The sequence below is a fragment of the Amblyomma maculatum genome, chromosome 9 (assembly GCF_055883805.1).
Source record: "Amblyomma maculatum isolate TAMU_Amacu chromosome 9, ASM5588380v1, whole genome shotgun sequence".
NCBI classification, from domain to species: Eukaryota; Metazoa; Arthropoda; class Arachnida; order Ixodida; family Ixodidae; genus Amblyomma; species Amblyomma maculatum.
This window is the reverse complement of record NC_139352.1, coordinates 108,957,017-108,965,702: the sequence shown is the minus strand read 5'-3', so window position 1 is coordinate 108,965,702 and position 8,686 is coordinate 108,957,017. Positions and strand designations below refer to the sequence as shown.

At 43.8% G+C, this 8,686-nt stretch overlaps 2 pseudogenes; both read right to left on the bottom strand.

Annotated features, from left to right (window-relative positions):
• Positions 1-361: 361 nt before the first annotated feature.
• LOC146180119 (uncharacterized) lies at positions 362-2,351 on the bottom strand (annotated as a pseudogene).
• LOC146180118 (uncharacterized) lies at positions 2,348-8,120 on the bottom strand (annotated as a pseudogene).
• Between the last annotated feature and the right edge of the window lie 566 nt (positions 8,121-8,686).

Genomic DNA, 8,686 nt, shown 5'->3' with positions numbered 1-8,686 from the left:
CAAATATTCTAGTATAGTAAACTATCATTAAAGTCTGTACTAACAGCATGTTGGATAAAAACAAAATATGAATAAGTCTCACTTTCCAAGCACTCCATTTCAGCAAATGGCAGCCATACAAAAAATATCAAAGACAAGCGAACAACTTCCCACACTTTTTCATTGTTAAGGCTAGGAGTGGGGCGAGTTGAAGAGATTGAGGACACTGGCTCGTATCTTGGACAGCCATTGGTCGGAAGTGAGTGTCTTGATGGGAAAAAGCCGCATTTTTGTTGACCTTAACTAAGCTTTAGCCACTCAAACGAAACCTTTAATTCTTATCGCTGATAGGCAACTGCATCTTCGAAATCCACAAAACGGCTCAGTCGCGTTCAACCAAGTTTGGAATAGAGCAGATGTACTGCTCTCTGCTGCTGAATGAAATGAAAACACAAGGTTTAGCAATGTCAGAAACACTGAGTGCAAACAAAGAATACACCAAAGAAAAAAAACATTCTGAAATATGCAGTGGGAATTCTGCAACACTGCCTTCAGCCACTATCTCAGAACACATCAAGAAAAGTTTTCCATGTGCTGGAGAATAGATGTCTGTGACTTCAAATATTCTTTTTATCAAGTAAAATTTACCATCTCTGGATTCAAACACTGCACAGTTATTTTTGCTGGGTCGATATTTTTCACTATGAAAAATGGTTACAAGGAAAGAAAACCTGAAATGCTCCTGTAGATGAGGGGCACCACCGAGCAACGACACCAGGCAGGCAGCCTCTTGTGGGGAAAGGGAGGACACTCGTTTTGGCACACCAAATACACATGTACCACTGACATGCTGAGCATTTTGTGTATCTAAGTGGCCGAGAAACCCCATGCACATATCTTACACATTTGTTGGCATAGGCATCACTGTAATCAGCAGGCTGAGTTCTTGTGAAAGAATTACTGTTTCGAGAATTTGCTCTGGAACGCCTTTAGCCGCATTCACAAGCTTTACAATCTGGCCATTGCCGCTCTCAAATGTTAAGGCAGAATGCGCCCAGAGAGGGCCAAAGTTACGCGCTGCTTGTGCCAAGTGTAAGATTTGATGCAGATTGAAGGTCATGCAGCGTTCCTCATAAAGGCCAGCAGCACGCTGGACAAATCTTCCAAGAAGTTGTTCTGAAATGAGATTCCATGCAGTGTGAATGAGCACATTAAGTGATGCACTAGCCCAACAGGACCATAATACTGTTAATACATACAACACAAAAGATGGTTATATGCAGTTCATCCAAAATGGATAGTTAAGAGACAAAGTCGTCAAAGAAACAGTACCCAAGGAAGAGAATAAAGTGTCATCAACACTTTTTTAATGCCGCAATTATCTTTGCGCATGATTCAAGAGTTGTGGTGCAGCACATTACATAGTATATCAAAGTTAGCAGCTCAAGATCTGTGTTAGTCATATACTTGTGCATAAGAAGCTAAGAACAGATAAAAAGCTCTCACCTGCACGATGAGTTTGCTCCAGTGAGAAGCTTTCTTGTAGCAAAATGAAAATTGCTTCTGAAAGCAGCCCGAAGTCTCGAAGGTACCTCTCTGGGAGAACAAGGCGACAGCAAGGAATACAGTAAAAGAGGAGTCAGTTTCTCCATTCATGAGCCTTCCAATAACACCTCTCCCTAAGGTTGCGGGGCAGGCGAGTGATGTGATGAGGTGGACGTATATTCAGTAGGCGCTTGTTGAGGTCCTCGATCAAGCTTGGGCGTCCTGCATATAAAGGTTTGCTTTATTTTTTTTTCACATACCCTAAAGGCCCTTTACGGGCATCTGATGATACAATTACTCCAAATTAGGCTGAACAGCAATGATTACTAGACTGCACCATTCAGTGTTTTTTAGACGACACCGGTGTGGTGTTAGCGCTTCAATTTCAGTGCATGTTTTTGCTTTCATACTTTTCATGTCATATGTAAAGGGGAGAAAAGTGGCCACGCAACTTTCTTCGAAGGTTCACTCAACACCATAGTCAAAGAATAATAGGCACATTTGAGGTGATCTACCATGCTTTGACATATCCTCATTCTGGCGGTTTCTACTGTGGTGCCTGATTTCAGGCAGTAAAGTTTTAAGCCTCCTGAGGTTTGTTCACAATTAGCACTGAATAAACTTACGCACTTAGCAATGCAGTGAGGCTCATGGCTGTTTGATGGATCTAGCCAATAGTCCGTGAATTGTCTGGTGACACCCAAAAGTACACCGTGCATATATTCTACTGTGTAGCACCAGACAAGGTCGAGCTGAGGAAGTCTGACTAATGGCGATGGCCCTTTGAGTCCGTTCACTGTAGTCGCATAATTCAATGCTAGCTTCATGTCTCTACAGACACCTGCAGTGGTTCTTTCGGTGCCAGGCGCAGAGTCCAGGTATAACCATCTCCCTGTGATTGAAGTAGATTATGAAGACGGCGCGAAAGGGACGAGGACAAGGAAGGAACACCAAAATAACAGGACAGGCGCCAACTTTCAACTGATGTTTATTCGCGCAAACCCTTTCATTTTTAAGAAGCACCAAAACCGTATCACAAAGGCCTATCATATAGGCATACACGTGGAGCACTCAGATCACCGGCGGTATTGGTCACAGACAAGAAAAAACCTCACAGTATAATCAGCCAGTAAACAAAAAATGGCAATTCATCACAATAAAGCACGCCATCCAAAAATATATAAGAGCAACCTGTTCGAAAGAGTCCTAAGATTATCGGAGTGCACACACACACAAAATAAACATATCAACCACAAATTGAAATCAACCACATAACCACACAAACACGGCACGTGTTTGTAATCTTCCCTTCGACCGCAATAACAACTACAGGTGACAAAGATTATCAGAAAAACCAACAGAAACGCCGAAAAAAAGATGCACAAGAAGGCTTGAACAGGTGACAATGGAAACAAAAAATGACCAACAGAAACTCGGAAAGAGCGTGCAAAAGAAGTTTTAAAAGCTAAGGGAATCGCCTCATCGTCAACGTAAAACGAAAACAACCGACAACACCTATCAAGAATAAATAAAACCAAGGTATAAAATCTACAGGAATCCTTCAAGAAAAGCCACCTCAGATTAGCTGATTGATATGGACGGCTTGCTAACGCACAAACTTCCTACTTTCTTGATGAAATAAGCCTCTACTAGTTCTCGCTCAACTTTATCTCTACCAGATTTTAAAAAAATCGTCTTTTCTAGTTCCGGACGACACCCTTGGCAGGATTTGCAGTGGTCTGCTAGGAAGCTTCCATGCTGAATGCGAACATTCCGCATATGTTCACTGGCATGCTCATTGAAACAACGACCGGTTTGCCCTATGTAGACCAAACCACAGCTCAAAGGAATCTGATACACAACTCTTGACTTACATTTGGTGAACTTATGTTGATGTTTAATAGCGCAAACCGGTCGTTTATCTGGCTTATTCATTGAGCAAGGCTTAGAAAGTTTTGAAGGCGCAGAAAACACAACTTGAACCTGAAATTTACTTGCAACTCTTTTGATGCCATGGGAAACTTTATGGATGTAAGGAATAACTGGCATAGGCTTCCTTCGTACTTCCGGGTTTCTTTCAACGTTTTGTCTCTTCACTTTCTGAAGCAACATTTCAGAAACCGCCAATATTAATTGGGGCGGGTAGCTTGCTTCTTCCAGCCTTTTTACTTGGGCGCCAAAGCTAACCGACATCATGTGATGGCATGATTTTCCTAAAGCGCTTTGAAGGGAATTCGCAATTATAGCTCTTTTGACGAGCTTCGAGTGGGCACTGTCAAAAGGTTGCAATCCTTTCTTTGATCTGGGATTGTACATCCAGCAAATATGATCGTTCTTGAACACAAGCCTTAAGTCTAAGAACTGCAGTTCGTTATTAACTGGTTCCTCCCATGTAAATCTGAGGCCTTGGCTGTGATTGCGGCAAACGGACAACGTCCTAGTCACTCTCTCAGCTAAATCAAACTCAGGTGTCCCCTTCAGAATAATCAAAAATCATCGACATATCTGAAAACGGAAACAATATTCGGGTCATGGAGTTGACTTTTGATTTCATTTCCAACAGCTGACAAAAAAATGTCACAAAGAACAGGTGCCACAGAAGACCCAATACAGACACCTCTTTTTTGAACAAAGAAATCACCTTCAAACGAAATAGCGGTTGAGTTCAAGTAGAATTCTAGCAGAGCTACAAAGCTCTCGCTGCTAATCCCAGCGGAATTTTGAAACTGAACACCGGTGTCCATGATCTTTTCTCTGACCGCACTTAGGAGTCCTTGATGAGGAACGGAATAATACAATTCTTCAATGTCGATAGAGAACCCATTATATTCTAGGAGAGGCAAAGACTCTAGTTGCTGTACGACGTTTGAAAAACTGCGCACAAGGTAGGGATCATCGCTCACCAGTGTGCAAAGGTTCTTCTGCAGGTAGCAACTGACGACCCGTTGCCACGTTCCTCTTTCCGAAACAATGGTGCGTAGTGGCATTCCAGGCTTGTGAGTCTTTACTGTCAAGAATACTTCAAGGAAAGTTCTATCTTCGTCTTTTGCTTTCTTCTTGATGGCGTCCAAATGGAAATCATCCAGAATCTTAAGTGCTTGCCGTTTTACAAAACGCGCATTGAACTTGACGCGTTTGAAGTTCTTGTTGACGGCTGCAGTAGCCTTTTCCCGGAACAACCACGTCGGCAGGACAGCGAAACCACCTTCCTTGTCAGCTTGGAGTGCTAGAAGATCATTTTCCTTGAGAGCTTGCGACACTTTTTCAAGCGGCGGGTGTTTTGGGGGATTAGCCCCAACGCATCTCACAACGCAGGCGACGCCACCTCCTATGATCCTTTCTTTTTCTCTCTCCGGTGCATGGCCAGCCACTCTTCTGACCATAGCCAGCAACTCTTGACGTTTGGCGCGTGGTGGTAAGCTGAACTTTGGTCCCTTCTCCAAAAGTTCCTTGACTTTTTCTGGAAGAACCGCGTCTCCAAGAACGGTGAGCTGTCTGGAGCGGTCACCAGAAGATTCCTTCGGCCGGGAAATCAGACTCTTCAAAGCACGTTGCCAAAGAAACTCTGTAGTTCTTGTCGCCACCCTTTTCATTTCTTCTAGCCGCCTTGTTCTTTTATCGGTTCTCTTCCAAGCAATATAAGGACGCGCGCCCAATCATTAAACATCCGGACTTGCCTCCAGTACTCAGACTTGAGTATCTTACAAATGCGTCTTGCGTGGCCCCACGATGGCTGCAGGACGCCGATGAGGGCATGAACCTCTAAGGGAATTATTTTCCGCTTTAAGAAGAACGTGACCACTCGTGATTAGCAGGTAGATACGGCGATAAGCTTAGCACAAGCAATTTCAGGGTCGGTGCGGAAACTTTGAAACAGGAAAGGGCCCAATGAAGAAGAAATATGCTCAAGAAGTACTTTGCTTTGGGCTAGAAGAAATATGCTCAACCATGAACCAACTAGCCCAAAGCAAAGTACTTCTCCCTGTAATATTAGAGGAAAGTAAAGAGAAAAGTAGTTATTGTAAAAGCCGCCAATAAAGAAGAGCATTTGGCTATTTTGATTTCTGCGAACAGAAGACTTGAGAAACGAAAGAAAGCATTTTACAGTATTTTACAAGTAAAATATTCGTTTCGACCCCAACTTGCTTTTAGGGAGATGCAACAGTAGAAATAAGCAAGTGTTACATTGTAAATATAGTAATTCATCACAACTGCCGTAATTTTTTCAACTCAATCTTTGGCACAGGATAGCCTTAGTTGTGAACAATAAAAACCAAAACACACACAAATATATAGTCCTGTTTACTTAGAACTGATGGCGAGGGGTCAAGTTGAGAAGTTGAATTTGAGTGGTCTCGACCCTACCGAGTTTACATGAACCCAATCAGATGAGCGCAGAACCGACTCTGGACGAGCGGCAAGTACAGCGGCACTTCGCGTCGAGGCAAAGACATAGCAGATGGCACATGATTCTGGTTTTTCCCCTGTGCACCTCCAGTGTATCCTGTACTATTCTTCTCTCCCACCGTGCCCCGACTCAACATGACAGCGTTTACATGCTTCCTGAACCGGAGTCAAGTCCAGTCAACCCACTTCCTGCGCCGGAGTTGACTCGACCCCTCTACCCAAACCGACAGCATTTACACGAGCCCTGTAACCGATTTTCGACCCGATAACTCAACTCAACCCCCTCATGTCGAGTCCATGTGAACACTGCTTATGAAAGGCAGCATTACTGATATTGAAGGGGGAGTGTGGGGAGGAAGCATGTATGTTATGTAGACAGAATGGTAAAAAGGACAATGGCAATAAATCAGCTACTTATAATGCTGTGAACCAAAATTGTAAGGCAGTTTAACGAAGAAAAAAAAATATACAGATCAGAACCTTTATTAATGAAACAGATGAGAGCGAGAAACACATTGTAGGCAAAGCAGAAGCCGTACCATAAAGTAGACACAAAAAATAATATTGATTTGCCAGAAAAAGAAGGCAGAAATTTGGATTGCAGGCTTTAGCCATTTACCCTGGTATGTCTTTGTTTTGGTTTTATCTTTTTAAGTGGATTTATGCTGTGGTGAAAATTCCTGTCTTTCTTTGATTATGTTCTCAACGGGTAAACAAAGCAATGAGCTGCCTTCTATGTTGTTGTATATTTAGCAGTTGGCCTACCTTCCTTTCTTGTTCCACATGAAAGGCACCATGGGCAGCCGAAGTATCCGTTAAACTGTACATGGTTGCCAACAGATGCCCTCGCAGGAGCATCGACACAGATGCACGTAGCATACACTCTGTTGTGGATTGAAATTGACCCGTACTCCCAAACAAGTTGTCCCACATGTCCCAAAGCATCAACAAACTTGGCCAAGAACAGCAACATGTCCGGATGTTTATGGCCAAACCACAATCCTGCCAATATTGTGTTCTGGTGCCTCAGGGGCAGAGGCAGCTCATTCACTATCAGCTGAAATGGCCAAAGTGATGCGTTCGATGACTTATATAGCGGGCTGCCAGCAGTGTTCACAGTAACTGTGAGATCACACCAGTTCAGCGCACCTTTGCGATGGAGCGATCGATGAACAAATCCGCTTGTTATGTCCTGCAGCTCTTGTGAATCTTCTTGAATTTGCTGCCGCAGATGGCAAAGGTTTTCATAGAGGATGCCCTTCAGTTTACCAATTAATCCCGAAATTTGCTTTTTGAGGTCGAGAATGACAACAAAATTGCCAGCACTTTTCACAACTTGAACAGTTGAACTGACTTGACACATGTCACAAAAAAGATGCACTCTGTCTGTCATGGGTTTGAGCAATGATGTGCATACCTCGCAAAAGTAATGGTAATTTACCACAGACGCACATTTGTGCGACCACAGCTTCCTCAGGAGGTACTTTGTCCGGGGCAGACCGCTTTTCTGAAATCCAAAGAGTGCATCCACAAGCTTCAAGAGGTCGTCTGTCGCAGACCAGGAAAGGCCATGAGCTACAATAAAGGACATAATAAGGACTATTGCCACTGTCACTGTCGTCTTCGAGCCAGGTAGTTTTCGAACCGAAGTCACCAATACACTTTGCTAGAAGCTCTGATTGATCAAAATCCGGAACAGCAGTGGCTTCATGGAGCAGGTCGTCTTCCTCGTCACTCCCTTGATCGCACACACTATCGATTTCTTTTGCTTCGCTGTCGTTTTCCACATCATGTGCGAGTGATCCGTTATTGCTGTCGATGGAATCGTCATGCTCACTACTGGAGTAGTCCAAGCTTGGCGATGGCGATTCGTCAACAGCCACAAAACTTTCTGCTCTGCGGAGCTTGTCATAGTAGTAAGTCGACCGAGGCACGATTAAAGGCTGACCCGGGCCCAAATACAACTTCTCTCCTTTTCGACGCCGTCACTCATGACGACGACCGGAGACACCGTAAAAACGCACACGTATTTTATATCCTTGGTGTCTCGGCAAGTCTCAAGCAGAGCTAAGCGCGAAAGAAGCAGACCGCCATGCAGACCGCACTAGAAAGCAACAAAAGAAAGTGCAAGAATGCAGTGGCTGAGTAGGACACACCGCAGTGCCGTAACTGCTGTAACCATGCCTCATGGCCTCAGGATCACCGTGCTCGAGATATAAAAAAATATTTCATACCCAATATATATTTTACAATTACAGAAATAACCAAAACAATAGCACTAGAGCCAATCATAGAGTTCATTTGGAATCAAATTTTTAAATCTGTAGTTTTCCAGAAAGGAAGTATCCAAAGCCATCTGAACTTCTATCCGGCAGTCTGCTTGTCATGCATGTGACAAGCATGGCACTGTTGATAACCACGCTACTGTAAACACGCGTATGGTTTTCAGGTTCTGGCTTTAGTCAGACAAATCAATCATAAGCACTCGACTTGTGCGTGTTTGCATGTTTGGCCAGCTTTTTTTAATTCTAAATATGTCAGAGCATACCTTCGCATATGTAGTTTACGAGGACGGCTGGCGAGCAATTGTGAACCTAAGCCTGATCAAGGACTACGAGCTTGAAAGTGAATGTCTCGGCAAGTTCAAAGAAATATATTGGCGGTCAGTGGAGGATGGCAAGGTCCTGGAGGGCCATTACCCGGGCGAAGTGGTACTTCTCGGAGGTAAGTTGATCCAGTAATTTTTGCCGCGCAG